This window comes from Dendropsophus ebraccatus, chromosome 8 (genome assembly GCF_027789765.1).
Source record: "Dendropsophus ebraccatus isolate aDenEbr1 chromosome 8, aDenEbr1.pat, whole genome shotgun sequence".
In the NCBI taxonomy this organism is placed as follows: Eukaryota; Metazoa; Chordata; class Amphibia; order Anura; family Hylidae; genus Dendropsophus; species Dendropsophus ebraccatus.
Window position 1 is genome coordinate 30,115,807 of NC_091461.1, and position 22,590 is coordinate 30,138,396.

The 22,590-nt window shown below is 42.5% G+C and overlaps 1 protein-coding gene across 1 annotated transcript in view; it reads right to left on the bottom strand.

The window, feature by feature from the left end:
* The window catches only part of HMX2 (H6 family homeobox 2), a 36,487-nt gene extending 18,584 nt beyond the window's left edge, over positions 1 to 17,903 (bottom strand). Inside the window, exon 1 of the mRNA XM_069978970.1 lies at positions 17,822 to 17,903. The gene's annotated coding sequence lies outside the window, so the exon portion shown is untranslated. The remainder of the gene's footprint in view (positions 1 to 17,821) is intronic.
* Between the last annotated feature and the right edge of the window lie 4,687 nt (positions 17,904 to 22,590).

Genomic DNA, 22,590 nt, shown 5'->3' on the forward strand with positions numbered 1-22,590 from the left:
CCCCCCATTATAGATGCCCCCTCTTCTCCCCCCCTTATAGATGGCCCCCTCTCCCCCCCTTGAAGATGGCCCCTCTTCTCCCCCCATTATAGATGCCCCCCCCTTCCTCCTCTATGCTAAGCAATATTTAAAAAAAAACAAACACACAAACTCACCTGACAACCCGCTCCCCCGGCGATCCTCTTCTTCTTCGGACGCTGTCCCCGGCTGATGCGCGGCTGCCGGGGGTGTCCCGTCCTATCCCCGGCAGCGCGGCGCATCAGTGAGCTCCTGTACGCCGGGGCTGTGACTTCTGACACAGGAAGCGTCTCTGACGTGCGCTTCCTGTGCCGGAAGTCAGGGCCCCAGGCAGCTCACTGATGTGCCGCGCTGCCGGGGATAGGACGGGACACCCCCGGCAGCCGCGCATCAGCCGCGCATCTTAAAGAGACAGCGCGCCGCCGCCGGGGCCAGTCGCAAATGGCGCCCAGATTAATAAATCTGGGCGCCATTTGCAAAAAGTCAGTCGCATTGGCGACCATTTTGGTCGCCATCTGGAGCCCTGGACAACGGTGCTTGGTGTCCATAAGAATCTGGGAGTATAGCTGAGCGGTCCAGTCAGAAACAGGACCATCAATTGGGCCAGAAATAGAGGGGTATCAGGGACTTATGAAAGTATGAATTGTATGATATTGTATGTATGCATACCTTCCGGAATTATCAAATTTTTGTATTTTGCAACAATTTTTTTTTCTTTTCTGCTTCACAACTACAAAGAGAGACACAATGAAGCCGAGAATAAAGACTGGTGCATCCATATATTACATCTCTGGAAGGCTCCTCTGTAATCTCCTGGGGACAGGATGAGCTCCTGGAATCAGATACCAATTGTTATTCTATCAAGGAACCAGCACCAGGGGAAACTTGAGTTGTGTACTTCCTCCACATGCATGTTAAGTTGTCATAAGGACTTTACAATTGACCAAAGTAGTCTAATTCTAATTCAGCTTCATTCAGCCTCCAGCTACAAAGCAGGCCATTGAGTGAAGTAACATAAAATAAGAAAAGAAGCAAAATACGTCAATATTTCTTGGATCTTCTCCTTCCATAGAGATGTAAAAAATTCTGATTGGTCATTTTTTTTTTTTTTCAGTTCTATCTGTTTCTGGGGCAGCTGGATGACAGCCAGTATGGCTGACATTACATCTACCAGGCAGATTTACCACTGCGAACAATACAAAAGGTAAAACAAGCCAAAAGGGATGTGTAAGGACAACTTGTTGTTAATATGAGAATAGATGGTAGGTAGATAGATAGATAGATAGATAGATAGATAGAAGATAGATAGATAGATAGATAGATAGATAGATAGATAGATAGATAGATAGATAATAGATAGATAGGAGATAGATAGATAGATAGATAATAGATAGATAGATAATAGATAGATAGATAGATAGATAGATAGATAGATAGATAGATAGATAGATAGATAATAGATAGGAGATAGATAGATAGATAGATAGATAGATAGATAGATAATAGATAGATAGATAGATAATAGATAGGAGATAGATAGATAGATAGATAATAGATAGATAGATAGGAGATAGATAGATAGATAGATAGATAGATAGATAGATAGGAGATAGATAGATAGATAGATAGATAGATAAATAGATAGATAGATAGATAGATAATAGATAGATAGATAGATAGATAGATAGATAGATAGAAGATAGACTTATATAAGCGTGCACATTGAGCCATAACGCCTGGCAGGAGGGGGGGGCGAGAGGTAGATTACTAAAAGTTAGTTGGCACTGTGTGATGGAACAGCATAAGGTGCCTTAGAAACCCACTCTTGGCTTGTGAGGGTGGGCCAGAACCTGTCCTCTAAGGGGTTATTGGTGGGCTGGACAGTGTGGAATTGTCCCAGTAACCATTACCTAGGGGGTCAAGTGAAGTTCTGCCAGGGAGATAGAGAGGTGCCAGAGTGGCATGGATGGCAAGGCCGAGTATCATCAAGGAGAGGCAGTCAATAAGCAAGAGGGAAGAGTCTTGTGTATTGGGGCTTTGTGAGACTTCAGCCCTGAGACAGGCCATACTCATGCCCAAGTGAAGCGAGGTAGAGCTTCAGTTCTTAAAATGAACACCTATATAACGGCTACTTTGTAAAATACAAACTAAACTGATTGGAGTCCAGTCCAGAACAGGTTAAAGGGGTTGTTCACCATTTTTTTTCTTTCAAGTCAAATGGTGGCAGAAAGTGCCAGAGATTTGTAATTTACTTCTACAAAAAAAAAAAATCTCATCTTCCAGTACTTATCAGCTGCTGTATGTCCTGCAGGAAGTGGTGTATTCTCTCCAGTCTGTAACAATGCTCCCTGCTGCCACCTCTGTCCATGTCAGGAACTGTCCAGAGCAGAAGCAGATCCCCATCAAAAATCTCTCCTGCTCTCCAGACTGGAAAGAATACCACTGCAGAACATACAGCAGCTGATAAGTACTGGAAGACTTGAGATTTTTTTTTTTTTTTTAACAGAAGTAAATTCAAATCTCTGGTACTTTCTGCCACCAGTTGATTTGGGGAAAAAAATAAAAACAACCCCTTTAAGAATAGTGGAACAGGAACAAAAAGTCCATGTGGGTGGAAGTGGGTGAGAGAAGGGGCTCCTCTTCTTCTCCATACAGTGAGGGCACAACTGGTGAAGCTGTAAAAGCTGGTCTGCCAATACTGACCTGCAACATGATGAAGTTAGTACATGCTGAATACTCTGGTTTGTATACTACTGCTACAACTGCATGTCTAAGGCCAAAGGGGTTGGGAGCAACTCCAAAGTAGTCAGTGACTTTGTGGTCACAAGGACTTCCAGAGGCACAGAGAAACATAGTGGATTGGTTGGTGTAACCCTGCAAGTAACTCAGAGACAAGAGCTACTGAGGGTAGAGGTTAGCCTCCTTGCAACCATCAGGATTGCTGTGCCACTCTGTGCGCTTGCAACTATCAAGAGTGTATAAAATAAAAACTACTATTGATCAGTACTGTTATTTAAGGGGAGCTCTGTAAGCACTGCCTAAACTGACCAGATACCCACCATTAGGATCAGTCAATCATCTAATGTGCATAGGATCATGTTGGGAAAGATAAGGATCAGACATTTGGATTTCCCAATGCTTGATCTTTTTTTCCCAAAGGGAGATAAGCCGCCACCAGAGGAGTCAGCAGCTTTCCTCACTCTCTATCAGCTTTCAGACAGGCCAGCTATACCCATAGGCACACACAGACAGATGGAAGACAGATACTTTTACCCATCAGATTTGCCATTGCAAACTCTAAAATCAATATGTGATAATATTAGAATTTTTTCAATGGCAAAAAAAAATACCTAAAATAGAATATGATGCTAAACAAAGGCACACGGTGCAGAACAGGTGGTGTTGTCCATAGCAACTCCTGTTCTTCTTCCTGTACATTTACTTCCAGTGTTGATGTCACTGACAACAATAGGAGTAATTAAATGACTGTCCTATGGGCAATGACAGAATAAAGCCAATTCAGCAGATGTCCGGCCCTGTAGCTCAGCTGTCAAGATAAGGTGTTAAACTAATTAAATGTGCGATAATGTCTTTGTATCAATTACTTGTCAATCCAGCGGCAGCTATTATAATGGCCAGAGAAGGGGGAAGCAGAGGCGCTGCTGGAATAGAGAAGAGCACCCAGGAAGGGGAAGCTGGGAGGGATACTATTATACTATTAACCCCCAAATTCACTGTCTGAACTGAAGGAATATGAAGATTTGGGGAAAAGGGAGGTTATCGGAAAAGGCTGCCACTGTCTTATGTGTGGGAAATCATTGCCTAAAATTGAAACATTTATGAATGTAGAGATTGATGCCCCCTATAACAGTGTTATTGGTGCACCATGTCACTTTGGGGCTGATAGGGGTGGCCTTCTCCATAACACAATGGCTATACTATGGACATACACAACAATTCTTCCCTTCTGATCCCTATTGGTGCTGTTGACATCCTTAGAAAGATAATGGGTCTCGCTCCAAGCCTTGGTTCACGTTTAATATTTTCTTCAGTATTTTTGCCCAAACCAGGAATGGGTCCAGAACACAGCAAAAAGTGCAACTTATTCCATTCTAGTTTCTCACTGTGTCAGATCCAATCCTGTTTTTTGCTTAAAATTACTGACAAAAATTTAACCCATATGTGAACCCAACCCAAGAGTCAAATAAGAAGAACTCTTACTTGGAATCCTTAAAAAGCAGAGGCAACAAAAGCTAACAAAATTTATTTGGGGAGAAATCAATAGTACAGGCAATTTTAAGAAATTTTGTAATTGGGTTTATTAGCTGAAAAATGCATTTGTATCATGAAAAAGCAGTTTGAAGCTCTCCCCCCTGTCTTCATGGTTCTCTTATGGAGAAGGGAGGGGTTGAGGGAGATGAGGCCCCAAAACAGGACAACAAAGAGTTAATTTACAGCTACATCACCGATCTATCTCCTCTGAAGTCAGCACTGACCTCTGAATACCGGCTTTCACACAGGTCCCGCTGTGTAATCCTTTGTTCTCTGCTCTCTACTGGTGACAAATCTCCCTCCTCCCTCCTCCCCCTTCCCTCTCCATAGGTTACACAGGGCTCAACTGATGTAAAAGAGTCGAGATTTCCTGATAATGAGCAGTGGGTGAGAGAGAGGAGGGGGGGGGGGGCTGGGGAAAGTCTTTTTGAATGCAGATAATGGCATATTTGCCTAATAAACTCAATTACAAAGTTTTTTAAAATCACCTGTACTATTTCTGAATTCTGCAAAAAAATAATAATAATAAATAAACATGACACTTTAAGATTTTTTTAACCTAAAAGTTTGAGTTGTCTTTAAAGGGGTACTCTGGCGCTGATAAAAAAAAAAAACAATCAAACATAGTTTTTACATTTACCATCCCTTCATTTGAATTTCCCGCTGTTTGCAGGTCCCTGAAGCTCCAGTTGGTGTCTTGAATTTTTCTTCACTTCCTGATTTGGTCTTTCCCATGATGCACTTTGTCTCCTGTGATGTCTAACTGACTCTGTAGAACTGTTAGATGGCTTATATCTTGTTCGGCCAATCAGAGCTGAGCAACATGTGTCATCTGACAAAGAGAGGCTGGCTTAACAGGGATTAGACCCGCCTCCCTCTTGATGATGTCATTGTCACAAAATGGCTGCCACAGAAAAGCCTGGGGTCAACAGTCATTAGGTAAGAATGAGTTTTCTTCACTTCCTGGTGGGGGGTTGAGGGGGAAAAAGATAGGGAAGGGGGACAGATAGGTGATTGAAGCATATTACAAAGTTATATAACTTTGTAATGTGTTTCAATTACTGGGAAAAAGCTTTTCGCTGGAGTACCCCTTTAATGAATGTCACTGTGATCTTGAGGTTTATATAAAAAAATTACACAACATGTCAACCACATGCATTGACCCTTTGTTCTGTGTTTTCCAACAAGAGTATCTAGGCTGTAGCAATATAACAATGTGTGTATAAATAAGTAAATAAATAAACAAATAAATGAATACATAAATAAATTACTAAATAAGTAAATAAATAATGCAAATAAATAAATATGTCATGTAGGATGACTGTTTCTACCAAACAGGCTTGTTCCCATTAGGCCCTCTATTATTTACTCTATGCAATATACCCTATTAACGTTATGAGCACATGATTCTTATAGATTAATCATACATTTCTTTTGCCATATCTAAGTATACTGCTACATTCTATGCCGAGTTTAATTCATTGCACATCTATGAGGCGTCACCACCTGAGCACACAAGCGACTCCTCCACCAATCCTTGCAAGCCAATTCTCTAGCAATATGTCAGTCTTGTAGTAAATCATGGCAACCAATGAAACAGGTCTAATGCATTGGACGCTGACGTATTATTGGCTGCTGTCCATTGCTGTGGATAACCCTAGAAGCTATATCGGATAATTGACCTGTAATTGCTGTGTATGTACATTAGACACCCAGACGTCCTTATCCTGGGAAAGAGGCACTTGTTAAAGGGGGGGCAGTAGGGTTCATAAAGTGAAGATGGTTTGTTATCCTGATGCCAGTCAATAGCGCCCAGCATGACTATTTAGGAGAGGCATATGCTAAGAGCAGGGGGTCCCTGCCCGCAGTGACTGGATACATTGGGCCACTTTGCAGCGGCACAGTTGGGGACAGAATTTACAACCTCTGTAGACAGGCCGTGAAATCTCCTCTGTCAGATCTAAATGGGGAGGTTTTATACAGCCATCTCAGCCTCAGCTTGTTAAATGAGCACATCTGTCAGCTGAACAGAGAATCTCAAAGGCCTTTCGGGCTGGTTTTCCAACTCTAGTAGGCCTACTCCACAAATCAATGTCTTATTCCATCTCAGACATATCCTATCCAAGCTCTCCATCCAGCGCAATATACATCCACCTCGTGGTCCTCTTGTGCGGGACTAGAATAGAGCGTAGTCGCAGTGCGAGGAGCAGACCTCTCACTTAATTCAGGAGGCTTATGAAATATTAATTCTGCCGGGCAGGCGGCATTAAAACCTGAGCAGCCATGCAGTGGACATGTTTCATAAGTAGAGGAAATTAAAAGAGAAGCCTTGTTAAACTGTTCAATTGAGTGACACAAATGAACGAGGCCGGGGGAGTGCGGCAAGGCTCATAAATAAAAGCCTCGCCGAGACCTTTAGGGTGAATTCACACTAGCCAGATCTGTCGCAGAAATTTCTACCACGGCTACCATCTGCCTGGATGGATCTTGCAGAAATCGATGCACGTGCGGGAACGACCCCATGTAGATCTATGGTAAAGGATTTTAGATGCAGAAATTTCTTCAACATATCTAAAGTATAACAATAAATACAGAAGCAGCCATATTGTACATGGGGCAACATTTAGGCTATAGACGCTGTATGGAGTAGTCATTAAAGGGGAGATTTATCAAACTGGTCAAAAGTAGAACTGTCTTAGTTGCCCCTAGCAACCAATCAGATTCCACTTGTCATTCCTCACAGATTCTTTGAAGAATGAAAAGTGGAATCTGATTGGTTGCTAGGGGCAACTAAGACAATTCTACTTTACACCAGTTTGATAATTCTCCCCTTAAGTGTCCAATCTTTCATGAGTTGTTTTGGTCTCCTACCATAGTAAAATATACTGTCTGATAACTAGTAATGGTAGCCATGACTTTTCTATAAAGCTTGCAACGGACCCTGAATGACATATAAAACTATAGCCCCCAATATGACACCCAGACTTACTATAGGTCTGCTTAGCCAAACTTAGATCACCATAGAAGCTTTTACCAATCTGAGTCGGGTCCAGTAGAATTTTGCAAGGTCTTGCAGCCATAATACAGATCTTAGAGTAAGTTTCTTAGAGTCAGCTCTATATCATGCTCAGAGCTCAAGTGTCAAGGAGGCAGTGCTGAGCCACGGGATGCAAACCTCCTCCCTCCCCCACCCTGCATGACTGATGTACAGGGCTGGGCTTGTTAGTCAATTGGTAAAGGCAGGGAGGGGTGGAGGGAGGGAGGTGGCATGTATGATGAGGCTCAGCACCGCCTCCATGACACTCAAGCTCTGAGTATGATATGGAGCTGACAGATTCTCTTTAAAATGTGGCCAAATCCCTCTGTCTTAAGATATTTGAGATAGATGTCAGGTGTTCTGAATAATACGAGGAGGGAAAAATCACTCCCTGACTCTTCTAGCAGTGGTTTATGTCTCCAAGAACAATAGGGTGGGGCAATTGAAATTCAATATGTCTGATTCACATTAGACAGTTACCTGGTCCCACTAAAATTAGCTAGTTAAGCTGACTTTTTCCAATGTATATTGGAATTTTGCATCTGTATTGCCTCTACTTTTTGTATATTGCAATGGAGAGCTAATGTTAATCTATTGGGCTTTCCACTTCAGCATAAAAAATACATACAAATTTTAAAATCCAGCATTAAAGATTCACATACACATGTATCTGTATTTGATCCATGAATGATCCTTAGGCCCCTTCACACATCAGTATTATACTGTCCGCTATGGGTTATAAATTGCTAAGAGTATACTACCCATTGATTTCAATGGACCCTTTTACACATCCATACTTTCTATGGATCTATAAAAGGGTTGTGATCCATTTCAGATACTGGCACAGATCAACTATACCTATGAATGGGTCCTAGCAATTGCGGATGGCTACTGATGCACATCTATAGAGCGGTCCACAGCCACTGACCCACAGTCTGTATTTCAGATCCGTATTCAGGACATTTACCATTACGCCCGTTTGAAACATGACTTTATTTACTCTATTTAATTGATACTCTTTCTTTTTAGAATGCACTAAAACCACCTCAAAAACTTGGGAACCTGCCCTTTTCTACCCTACTAAGTATAATTATTATTTTAAACATCTCCAGAGCAGGAGAGTTTTTCTATGGGGATTTGCTACTGTTCTGGACAGTTCCTGTCTCGAACAGAGGTGGCAGCAGAGAGCAGTGTTTCAGACTGGAAAGAATACACCATTTCCTGCAGGGCATACAGCAGCTAATAAGTATGGGAAGACTTGAGATTTTTAAATAGAAGTAAATAAAAAATCTATATAACTTTCTGAAACCAGTTGATTTGAAAGATAAAGATTGTCGCTGGAGTACCCCTTTACTGGAACCGTTTTAAATTTTATATGTTCAGGTTGTTTCTCTGTCTCTCCCCTATGCTTTACACTGCAGCACTACCTAACCAGATTAACAGCTGTGAATATATACAAACACAGTGAACGGAATAAATAATAGACTGCGAGCCACAGCCAAGAATAAGGATTTTCAGGTCAATATGGGAGATCCTGGAATTTCTCCAAAAGACTTTCCTGCCCTGGTAGAAAATGTATCTACAAAAGAGAAACCATTGTAGACAAACACAATTGTAGAGAATCAGCAGCAACAAGCACGCCAGTGTCCAGATACCATCCTAAGACAGCACCTGCCGGGTGCCAGGCAGTGCCTGTGGAATCCACACTTATTACTGTGTGTAGTTAAATATTTAAGAGTGTAAGAAGCTATGGAGGGGGTGTAGTAGCGGAGGTGTAATCCAAGATGAAATGTTCAATCCTTTCTACTTCTTGGTATGCAAGATGATCTGGGACTTAGCTCGGTTTTTCAACCTTCACTTTGCACAAACACTGGATTTTCTACAATTACATAAACAAAGCGACGCACTTACACAAAGCTGCAATTTGTTAGGACCTCGTGCAAAAACAATATAACAGAAGTGGTGGAATCTATAGACAAAAATTATGTACACCTACACTATTCATTTTATTTTGAATAGATTTAAGCTTACATTTTTTTTTTTTTTTAATTTTCTATCATTTACAGATCATATGCAGTCCTATGTGTCTCTATGGTTACAGACTACAAACAACCCCTGTGTGTAGTCAGATACTTGCACTTGTGTTTTTTCCTTTTCTATATGTCTTTGTTTTCTTCCATCTGAACATTAGCAAGAAGAAAAGGGAGATGGATTTGGTGATGAGAACAAGATAATTCCGAGGGAATGTGATCAGTGGTCAAACCTTACTGTTCACATCTTATAGCACGTCTGTTATTTTTTAGAAGTTTGAGGACGTTTTATGAGAGTTTGAGAATGTTTTCTTACATTTAGAGGACATAAACTTATCCTTATTACCATGGCGCATGCTGTATGATATATACACACATTTTGCACATATGCACATGTTGGCAGATACTTTGGAAACTCATGCTTCCATCCTCTTTAATATGACCCACGGATAGAACGGCGGCTAGAACCCAGTGCCCCAGTCCGTTTTTTTAACTGCGGCCCAGTTCCTGTGTATGGTGCCGTTCTATCCACAGGTACCGGGCCGGGGCTAAAGTACAGGAGCCGGGCAGCCCCACCCCCAGTGGGTGGGAATTCCCTTCCCTCTATGATGCGGCTCCTTTAGAATCAATGGAGCCGCATCATAGAGGGGCGGGGGATTCCTCCCACTGGGGGCAGGCCGGCCCACCTCCTGTGCTTCAGCCCCGGCCCGGTACCCATGGATAGAACGGCGCCGTACACGGGAACCGGGCCGCGGTTCAAAAAACAGACCAACGGACGGGCGATCTTTTGGCCCATAGAAGATAGCATCGGTCTGTTGCCACCTCTCCTATTGCACTAGAAGGCTAGAACTATCATTCTAGTTTTTTCAACACGTTATAACATAAGGATCAGCCAACATTGTGCCTGGAAAACATGGATACAGCAATAGGCCATAGGCTATGTTTTCCAGGCAGCCTTAGGGCTTTATCTAACTTCATCCACCGGTAATCAAATGCTGCACGCTTGGGTTTGTGCTTAAAGTTCGCTTAACTATAATTGTTGGCCATACACATTCATTGTGTACACAGGGCCATGGGCGGCCAACAATGATCATTTAAATGGCGGCACAAAAGATCCAATCAGCCAAAGGATGAGTATTTGCTCCTTCATTGGTTTACTGCTGGCCCTTTAACACAGAATGATTATTGGGAATGAGCATTTCCTGGAACGTCTATGTTAAAGGGCCTTAAGGTGGGCATAAACCTTAGACCTATGTCGGCCGAACCCGCTGCTCATGGTGAATTCAGCATCAGTCTACGGTGTATCGGGCCCTCGTGATCAACCACGACAGATTATGTCGGAGTTGATAGTGGTTGGCCGTGATGAAAAATCATGGGCAATATCTGTATTAAAGGAAAATTCCATTGAAAATTTTTATTAAAGTATTGTATTGCCCCCACCCCCAAAGTTATACAAATTACTAATATACACTTATTATGGGAAATGCTTATAAAGTGCTTTTTTCCCCCTGCACTTATTACTGCATCAAGGCTTCACTTCCTTGATATAATGGTGATGTCACGACCCGACTCCCAGAGCTGTGCGGGCTGTGGCTGCTGGAGAGGATGATGGCAGGGGGATGCTCAGTGTCCCCCCAGTGCCCTGTGTCCCTCAGTGTCCCCCTGCCATCATCCTCTCCAGCAGCCACAGCCCGCACAGCTCTGGGAGTCGGGTGGTGACATCACCATGTTATCCAGGAAGTGACATCACCATGTTATCCAGGAAGTGACATCACCATGTTATCCAGGAAGTGACATCACCATGTTATCCAGGAAGTGACATCACCATGTTATCCAGGAAGTGAAGCCTTGATGCAGTAGTAAATGCAGGGGAAAAAAGCACTTTATAAGCATTTCCCGTATTAAGTGTATAATGGTGATTTGTATAACTTTTTTGGGGGGGGCAATACGATACTTTAATAAAAATTTTCGCTGGACCTCTCCTTTAAGACAGAGATTGGCCTTTAGATTGAATGATTTATAGATAGTGGAAGGAGCCTACTTAGAGGGGTTAAAATGGTGCTGGCACACATTACCCCACTCCATGCTACTTAGGGCAAGAAGACTTGGTGCTTGTTTGCCCACGTCTTCTTTCCATGATTATTGGGTTAATCCCCACACCTTTAATTGTAGGTTATCTCCAGAGGAGATCCCTATAGGGTCACTATAGGGTCCCTATAGGGTAAGGCTGGTCTGGACCCCTCACCTTCCTGGGGGGGTATATGTCAATTGACTATATATCCAATATATCGTATACCGTGTTTAGCAATAATATACAGTGCAATGTTTCTGTATGCACCACCATGTAATACATTATATATACATATGTGCCTGGATAAGGTTGGTCATCGCCCTTATGCATTTTGTCTCCGTTTTATCTGTACAGCCATGAAATCCATCCAGTAAATGTGATCAGCACATAACTTGCAATGAAGGGGTAAATGGCCTCAGATCAGCAGAACTATGGAGGGAGCCGGGAGCTTTCATGAAGCCTTAATAAAAATTGATCTTTTTTTTTTCTCCCTTTTTTTGCAGCAGTTAGAAAATAGGCTTGTAGCTCAGCTGTTATATTGGGAGAAGTCTATGGGAGTAAATGACAGATGGAATCATAAACACGTTTGATCTTGGAATCATGCTTTGCCAAATATTAAGCACAGGCCTGCAATCCCTTTTTTTTTTTTTTACAGGGACCGGGGTTATGATATATGACATGTCCAAACTTTAAAATAAGGAAATTACCAGAGAAAATGATTGCAATAAATTTTCTAAGTATAAACGTTGATTATTTTTCGATTTTCATTCAGAACATATTTTGGAGCAAATGGCATTTGGCACAGCGCTATGAAAGGGGGGGGACAAAAAGGAGGGGGACTTTTTTTTTTTTTTAAACCCTGAGCCCTAGAGGTGTACAATTTATGTAATCTGTGCTTGGAAAATGAATTGGGTAATTTATTGGAAAACAGAAAGTCCTAAAGATTGGATCAGCATTGCCTACCCCGACTCCCCCTATCCATCAAGTTCCAATTAACAGGCCGGCCAGAGAGGCCTTTAATGGCTTTCCAATCTAGTTGCCTGATAAACCCATCAATTCCTCTGGGAGAAATTAAGAAAATCGACCGGCCCTTGGCGTTGTAGTGTCATTCCTTTCTGCAACTATATGTCAAATTAAAAACACAATTAAAATTTAAACTGTTTCAATCAGAGGCTGCCCTCCAACCTATGTTTCACTTAATAGAAGTTTGATGAAAATCTGATGCGTGTTCTCTATCAACAGGAAGCTCAGAAGAAGTCATGGGAGGCTCCACACTGCAAGCCCAGCCCTGGACGGAGAGAAGAGGAGATACAGGACAGATGAGGCAAAGAGACCCTGTTTTGGCCTAGCTGGGGGGGATGACAAAGAATCAGGACGGCACCGAGCGACAAAGGGGTTAACCTCCACCCTGTCACATTGATTGGAATGAATGGGGCTCTCTGTCCGCTAATGGTGACATGGGACACTGATCCACAATTAACCAGAAACCAAGGACAATTGGAGGGAATTATAGCCCGGGATGTTATAATGCATCCATAGATTATCACCTTTGCTTGGTTTACAGCAATTGATTCTTTACCATATGCAAAATAATCCTATGGGGCAGAACATGCAGGGAAGGCTGCAAAAAAAAGAACATGTATATAAAGCACTGCCTGCTTGGTATATTACTTGGCACAATGGGATGCATAAGCTTATGCCCAACCAATGGGCCCATTGTAATGATAAATATGGTGCATTGGACAATACCATGTTGTCTGGTGTAGAAGAATAAGCCAATATTTGGGCTCAAATTAAACCATATTGAGCACTGTTGGCAATCTGCCTTCTCTATGAGGACAAGAATCGCTAGGGCCGGCCGGTATACTAGTGGTGCCCCCTTTTTCATTAAAAAAAAGTAAAAAAAAAATGCATATATCATCATATTTTCTTATAATACTATGCAAGGTAACTATAATAACTATAGATGGAGCCCATTAAGCCTGTAGGGTCTATCTTTCCTATAGTGCTATAAATAAAGAATTATACTTAGGGGCCTGTAACTGATTTTGCATTGGGGTTCAACATCTTTAAAGGGGTTATCCAGCGCTACAAAAACATGGCCACTTTTCCCCCTACTGTTGTCTCCAGTTCAGATGTGGTTTGCAATTAAGCTCCATATACTTCAATGGAACTGAGTTTCAAACCCCACCCAGTCTGGAGACAAGAGAGGGGGAAAGTGGCCATGTTTTTGTAATGCTGGATAACCCCTTTAAGTTACTCCATTGGTGCTATGTATGGTCCAACTGAAATGCATTAAATCAGAAAAAAACACAGCTGCTTTAGCATCACACCTGATTGTTTGTGATATTTGTGATATTACTTCAAGGGAACTGAGCTGCGATACCACACGCAACAAAAGTGGCGCTGTTTCTGGAAGGTGTTTTTCTAACCCTGGATAACTCCTATAATAATAATACTGCCACGCCACCACAATACAACTGTAATGTGTGAACACAGCCTAAAAATCCGCAAACCCTCTCTAGCAAAAAGCCTTAAAAAATGGTGCAAATGCCTGACGGAGAATAGTGCAAAATACTCAAAAAAAAAAAAAAAAAAAAAAGACAAAAAAAGCTTAGAAATTTATGCACAACATCAATCATAGTAATTTTATATATACACATCAAATCAACGCCTAGTGCAGCTCCTGAAGCACTCCTCCACTAGTGCACCACAACTCCCAGCCATCCTTCCCTGCAGATAGCACTGTCACTTGTAGTCCCACATCAGCAGCTGAGCTCTAATTCCCCTGAGCCTGTTATAGAGTAGACTAATGAAGTGGCATTTCATCTTTATTTCCCTCAGAACAATGCAGGTGTATTACAGGCACAGCCCCCCCCCTTTCTCCCCCCCCCCCCCCTACCCTCTTGAAATGATTTAAGAAACCTAATCTAATATGTGAGGAAGAGACAGAAGTGTATTTAGCTTGGAATGGAAACGTTTGGTAGCTGCTGTGGAAGGTCATCACCATGGGATGAGTTAGTGAGGGGCTCTCAGGGAGCCAGGGGGGTATAGGGGGGTGGTAAGTGCAAATCATGAGTGTATAGCAGAGCAATGTGCTGCATGTGCTGCCCCCTCCCCATGTGTGCTGCCCCCTCCCCATGTGTGCTGCCCCCTCCCCATGTGTGCTGCCTCCCCATGTGTGCTGCCCCCTCCCCATGTGTGCTGCCTCCCCTTGTGTGCTGCCCCCTCCCCATGTGTGCTGCCTCCCCATGTGTGTTGCCCCCTCCCCATGTGTGCTGCCCCCTCCCCATGTGTGCTGCCCCCTCCCCATGTGTGCTGCCCCCCCATGTGTGCTGCCCCCTCCCCATGTGTGCTGCCCCCTCCCCATGTGTGCTGCCTCCCCATGTGTGCTGCCCCCCCAGGTGTGCTGCCCCCTCCCCATGTGGGCTGCCGCCCCATGTGTGCTGCCTCCCCCTGTGTGCTGCCCCCTCCCCATGTGTGCTGCCCCCTCCCCATGTGTGCTGCCTCCCCATGTGTGCTGCCCCCTCCCCATGTGTGCTGCCCCCTCCCCATGTGTGCTGCCTCCCCATGTGTGCTGCCCCCTCCCCATGTGTGCTGCCTCCCCATGTGTGTTGCCCCCTCCCCATGTGTGCTGCCCCCTCCCCATGTGTGCTGCCCCCCCATGTGTGCTGCCCCCTCCCCATGTGTGCTGCCCCCTCCCCATGTGTGCTGCCTCCCCATGTGTGCTGCCCCCCCATGTGTGCTGCCCCCTCCCCATGTGGGCTGCCTCCCCATGTGTGCTGCCTCCCCATGTGTGCTGCCCCCTCCCCATGTGTGCTGCCCCCTCCCCATGTGTGCTGCCTCCCCATGTGTGCTGCCCCCTCCCCATGTGTGCTGCCCCCTCCCCATGTGTGCTGCCCCCTCCCCATGTGTGCTGCCTCCCCATGTGTGCTGCCCCCTCCCCATGTGGGCTGCCTCCCCTGCAGTGATATTTCCCTAAACTTGTTAATCTAATAACACTCATGAAAGGCTCATTTGGCAGTATGAGAACAAACCAAGGTCACTAAGTGACAGCAAAGCACAGGAACAATAGATTCATTTGAAACAATATTTTACAGACATTTTACGATCAATATGGACTGGAGCATTATGCTGCAGCAATCTGTTAATGTTTCTTAATGGGCTTCTCATTCTGTTTGCACACTGCCATACAAGTCGATAGCAAAAAAAAAAAAAAAAGTGATTATTTGCCAAGGCACTTGTATATTAGGCTTGTATAGACACACACAATATAACATATAGGGGGCAGATCTATACATGACTGTCATCAGTGGTAATAAGGACTGCTGTTAGTAACGACCATTCAGGGACACAGCTTCTATTGCATTATTATACTCATCATTAGTTGTGATTAAGAGAATGACCAATAATGTTAGATGAACTATTGGGAATCAATAGGCAATGTCTACTTATGGAATATCAGCTCTTGAAGGGCAATCCACTAAATCCACTGTCAGGGAGCAGTCATGTGTGGGCAGCAGATTGGACAGAAGTGGTGGCTGCCTCTCCTGCCTCCTGTTTCATTTCTAATAGTTTAAGATGCAGTTTTATTTCCCTTCATCTAAACTTTCCACAAACATTGGACTAGAGGGGGATTCTGGAAGAGAATGTGCAGGACCTGGTATATATATATATATATATATATATATATATATATATATATATATATATATGTGTAGAGCAAGGAGATCCCCCCCCCCCCAATGTGCAGATAATAGAATGGGAAGGACTGTAAGAGCCTCATCTGCTAGTATGCATGATATGTATTAACACTATAGAATAAGAGAGAGATACAACCGAGAGAGAAGGAAAGAGGTAAAGAGAGACAGAAAAAGGGGGAATGGAAGAATGAGAGCAAGAAAAGAGGAAGAGGAAGAAAGGGAGGAGGGGGAGAATGAGAGAAAAAAAGAGGAAGAGGAAGGAATGAATGAAGGAAGGGAGGGAGGGAGGGAGGGAGGAAGGGAGGGAGGAAGGGAGGGAGGGAGGGAGGGAGGGAGGGGAGAATGAGAGGAAGAGGAAGGAAGGAAGGGAGGGAGGGAGGGAGGAAGGGGAGAATGAGAGGAAAAAAAGAGGAAGAGAAAGGAATGAAGGAAGGAAGGGAGGGAGGGAGGGGAGAATGAGAGTAAGAGGAAGGAAGGGAGGGAGGGAGGGAGGGAGGGAGGGGAGAATGAGAGGAAGAGGAAGGAAGGGAGGGAGGGAGGGAGGGAGGGAGGGGAGAATGAGAGGAAGAGGAAGGAAGGAAGGAAGGGAGGGAGGGAGGAAGGGGAGAATGAGAGGAAAAAAAGAGGAAGAGGAACGAAGGGAAGAAGAAAGGGTAGGAAGGAAGGAACGGGAATAGGAGAGAGTGTGGGAAGGAAGAAAGGAAAGAATGAAGGAAGGGAGGTAAGGAAGGAAGGAAGAAGGAAGGAAGGAAGGAAGGGAGGTAAGGAAGGAAGGAAGGAAGAAGGAAGGAAGGGAGGTAAGGAAGGAAGGAAGAAGGAAGGAAGGGAGGTAAGGAAGAAAGGATGGAAGGGAGGGAGGAAGGAAGGAAAGGAAAGAAGGGGAAGGGGGGGGAGGAAGGTGTTTAAGAGGGAGTGGGGAAAAAATAAAAGTAAAAGGAATGACAAAGAGAAGGATAGATAAACAGACGGACAGACAGACAGACAGATAGTTGATGATAAATAATAGAAGGATAAATGAATAGATAGATAGATAGATAGATAGATAGATAGATAGATAGATAGATAGATAGGAGATAGATAGATAGATAGATAGATAGATAACAGATAGGAGATAAAACATTGATCTCCCTGAATGAAGCTGTCATTCTGCAGGTTCCATTACTTCCTGTACACACACATACTGTATATGGCACTGAGCTCTATATACCCTGTGTATCAGTGCTGCACATATACATTATATCCTGTTCTGTGTGGGCTCATATTACAGCCTCCTGCTAATACGTGTTATGTGTAAACTGTACAGTGCACTCCTTGTTGGATACCTACAGTATATGTGGTAAGACAGGGCGTTTTAACCCTGTCCTCCCCACATCCATGAAGCCCATTGCCTTGCCTGACTAATACGCATCATGATGAGAATTGTTTTTTTTTTTTTTTCCCCTCCATTGCAATTATTTAACGTTTTACTGTGCAGCCTGTCATAAATCTGCTGCTCATAGATTATTACTGCTCTTCCCTCTCCTTCATGAAGATCTGGGATGTTCTTACAGACTATGGACCTTGCAGCCAGTGGTGACAAGTTGGAGCCTATTGCACAGAAGGGGTTAAGCCTGCCCTGCCCCCCCCCCCCCCCCCCCCCCCCCCATGTTATACCATGCACCCCCCTTTCTCCTTGGTAGAAGCCACTGACCTGCACTGGTTAATGTTCTCCTTTGTCCTCAGGTCTTGGAGGAAGCTGCAGCCAGGTGTGCAGGGTGGATTGTCAGCATCTGGTCCTCTGCTCTATAATGGGAGGGAATGTGGAGCCTGGAAGTTTATATATTTCTCTGCTGTTTGCTATACAAAGAGCCGGAGTATTTACTATCAAATAAAAGAAATACATGTGTGTTGTTAGTGCAAACAGCCAAGCGAGATCTGCTCAGTCTGATCCACACACTGGACATGGCCAATGCTGCCTGCAATCATTGCAAACAAACGCTCAGATTTAGAAGTCAAACTCCAAAGAATCAACACAAGTGTCCGGGGACTGATTCACAGATTGCCAAGGAAAATGCTCCGCTTGGCTGGATTGCCCACATCAAAGGCAATGGGCAGGGGAAGCGCCAGGGCAAGGCACACCACCTGCTGCCAACTCTGGAGAGGAGAGAGCAGATGCCAAGATCCCAGCTCATCTCTATCACCTATAGTATACCTCTCAGTAAAAGAAAAATAAAATACTTTACAGGTGCCATGCTACTATGGCATCAATTGGCACTGTGTATTGCTGATGATGGGCATCATGGCAGAGCAAGAGGACTCAATATCAACTTTGGAGTGGAGACAGCAAGGGCAGATGCCAAGATCCCAAATCATCCTCACTCGCATCTCTATCACCTAATATATATATATATATATATATATATATATATATATATATATATATATTTTTTTTATTTTTTTTTATTTTATTTTACAGGTGCCATGCTATTATGGCATTAATTGGCACAGTATATTGCTGCTGATGGGTACCATGGCAGAGCAAGAGGACTCAATAACAATTAATTTGACTCAGGGCATTAGGACACAACAAGAATATAGATGGTAGGATAATTCATTGTGCTTTATTCAGCTTTATATATCATGCCACCTTGGCACCATTATTAGGCAACGTGCCACTAAGAAAAACTGGTGAAAGATAATATTACCCATTAGATTTCCTTCATCTCGCCTATATAAAGTCTTATATGTGATGCTAACCTGGTATCATTTGGCATAGGGCATTGTGATTTCTTTGTACTATAGCATAATCTTAATATTATTCCTACTACTATAGACAACCATTGTCCATAGGATAAAACTAGAGGATCAGCTTGATGCCACGCTGGCATAATGTAATACAATGGATGGGTACTGTGGCACATTAGATAAACTGGATTAGATCGGCCATGACATTTCCTACAGTTTGTTCTCAGGTGGTAATACCAACACTATAGCACCACCTGCATGTGTCTCAATGTAAGGTTTGATGTGCGGTGCCAGCCTGGTGCCATTCAGTGGCGCACTACATTCCCATTGCTGGGTGCTATGTATGGCAGAACAAAAGAACGTAGCAATATAAAATCATCATGCATTAAATTGGATTAACTCTAACCCAGGTGATATTATAAAACTAGGAAAACTAGAAAGACAACAAATACTGCCTGGGCCATTCACCCACCCTGTGCCACTCTGTGCCAATTGCGCACTGGTGACACCCCTTCCGTCCATGCAGAACATTATGGAGAGGAGACATGCAGCACTTGTTCCAGCTTTGCTCCATGTTCTTCAAGTAATTACATTTCTCCAGGAGGAAAGGAAGATGAAGAGGAGGATGAAGAAGAGGGACAGCTGTTGATTTTACCCATCATGAATATGCCTGTTCTACGAGTGTTGTCTCTTTGGGGAGCACAATGATCTGCGCTGTGAAGATTCCTCTTTGTTCCACTAATAGTTTAATTTGCTCTATTCAGGGGCTGGGGCTGCTGCACACAGGTGGGAGAATCCAGGCTCCTCATCTGCACATCCACCCCCTGTCTACGTGTACTCATCCTAATGCCCCTCATTTAATACTTACCTCTCCAGCTTCACCAGCTCAGGAAATGGGCGATTTCATCAGGACCCTCCAACAACTAATTGCAGGGTTATTACTGTAGAAAAGCCCCTAATGCAACCTGGATGAGGGATAGGAGAAACCCCTCATATCTACAGGACATAGAAGAGGAGGAATCATCTAGTAGGCACCAAGAACCTGTACAATACATATTCCTTCCAAACCGTGTAAAGTCATTATAAAACAATGTGTTCTATTTTTATCTATCTATCTATCTATCTATCTATCTATCTATCTATCTATCTATCTATCTATCTTCTATCTCCTATCTATCTATCTATCTATCTATCTATCTATCTTCTATCTCCTATCTATCTATCTATCTATCTATCTATCTATCTCCTATCTATCTATCTATCTATCTATCTATCTATCTATCTCCTATCTATCTATCTCCTATCTATCTATCTTCTATTATCTATCTATCTATCTATCTATTATCTATCTATCTATCTATCTCCTATCTATCTATCTATCTATCTATCTATCTATCTATCTTCTATCTATCTATCTATCTATCTATCTATCTATCTATCTATCTATCTATCTCCTATCTATCTATCTCCTATCTATCTATCTATCTATCTATCTATCTATCTATCTATCTATCTCCTATCTATCTATCTATCTATCTATCTATCTCCTATCTATCTATCTATCTATCTATCTATTATCTATCTATCTATATATCTATCTATCTCCTATCTATCTATCTATCTATTTTTTTTATTATCCCCATATTTTATATATTATCAATCTCATATTTATACATCTATGTATCCATTCATCATATATGTAATATCTATCAATCTATCTTATGTGTATTTATCTTCTTTCTCACTCTCTCTCTCTCTCTCTCTCTTTCTTTCTCTCTCTCTCTCTTTCTTTCTCTCTCTCTCTCTCTCTCTCTCTCTCTCTCTCACATCGATTCATCCATATTTCTATCTATTTAAACATAATCTTTCTATATTTCTTTCTATTTCTCTCATCTATCTATCTATCCACCAATTCATGTATATATCTATTTAGATAATATCTAACCATTACTCTCTCTCTCTCTCTCTCTCTTTCTTTCTTTCTTTGTTTGTTTCTTTCTTTCTTTCTTTCTTTCTAAAAGTCTATTCTACTATCTAGAAATTCAGTCCAGAAAACATTATTTTACAGAAAATAAAATAAAATCTGCTTCCTCCAAGTAAAGCTAGCTGAGATACCTGTGATACTTCTCGGTGGTACCTGGTAACCTCCATCCCCCGCCAGTGTTGATATAGACAACAACTCCAGGTGTAATAAATTGGTACCAGTCTCCATATGTTCTTGTATGATGCAGAGAGCAGTCAGGATTGCATTGTTCCCCATTAGGTACCTGGAGCAGACCCTGTTCTGGCTGGGCCCTGCTGCTGACAATTGATACAATAACATTCATCTGCTCGTTCTGGTTCCAACCTCTTTCTATTCTCCTTCTAGCAAAGACTGGAAAAGTCAAGGAGCGTTTTGCAGCCACTAAACCCTAAATAAAGAAGTTATTTTCTTGTGATTTGGTAACATGTGAATAATCTCTGTGAAATCTGGCTGCTTGTTTGGGATTGAAACACTTTAATGAGCTCCCTTCGACTTGTCTTGGAGTTAGTATTGCAAACAGTGGACGCATCCTTATGTTGTCACATACACAAGGGCAACATATTTTGACTTCAAATATCAAGGTTTATTTTCCATCTGGGTCACATGCCAGGGGTTCTGCAAATAAAAGGCTACATTTCAAAGGATTCAAGGGCTGCTTTGAAATCATTGAACGAAAACACAGACACAAATTATTGGAAGGGTTTAGGACTTCTCTCCTGATATATCATCTTTATCATCATCACAAGACAAGTGGCCCTGCCAGGGCTGAGGGATGGGAGGCCCAGGTTCACATCTAATAGACAAGTGCACACACACACGTACACACTTGGCTTATGTATACACAACACACAATGTCATTTTTTTACTGACATTTCTTAAAGTGGCTTATGGTGCCTGACAATATTTAGAAAAATTGTATGTAGAATGGAAGGAAGGTATCTCAATTGCCCTCATTGATGGTGGATAGGCAAGGCTGAAAGATGTCATCCACCTTCTATGCAGTAACAGATGGCAGCAGAATTAGTTCAACTATGAATGGCTGATAGATTTTTATATGTAGGTAAGCGAAGGCATCCACTATGGATAGTCACCCCATCAATTGTGCTGATGAAAAGTAACCAGGAGTGGAGAGAGTGAGAGAGAGAGAGAGAGAGAGAGAGAGAGAGAGAGAGTGAGAGAGAGAGAGAGAGAGAGAGAGAGAGAGAGAGAGAGGTTTTAGGGAGTATAAAGTTGGTGGAAACTGATGGTCTACTAGGAATCACCATCATAATACTGGAGAAAACAACATAAAATACTACAAATGGCTAAATTATAATGACAGACAATTGCTACTATTCTGTCTGAATTAATACTGAATTGATGATGATAATAATAATCCACAGCAAATACTAGAGAAAAAAGAAGAAGAATATTAAGTAATGCCAATGGTTCTAATATTAATAAAAATGGCTACTTACTACTGTTAATTCTGGATTAATATTTCATCATCATCCACATCAAGTACTAGAGGAAAAAAAATAACAATAGAAGAGGAAGAAGAAAGAAGTATATCAAATACTGCCAATACGTTTGGTGTTAATATAATATGGTAGAAAATTGCTACTTAGTACTATTATTTAGTACTGAATTATTATCATTGTTATTCCAAATAATAATGTTAATAATATTTCACCACATCAAGTACTATAGAATAATAATAATACCAGCAATAA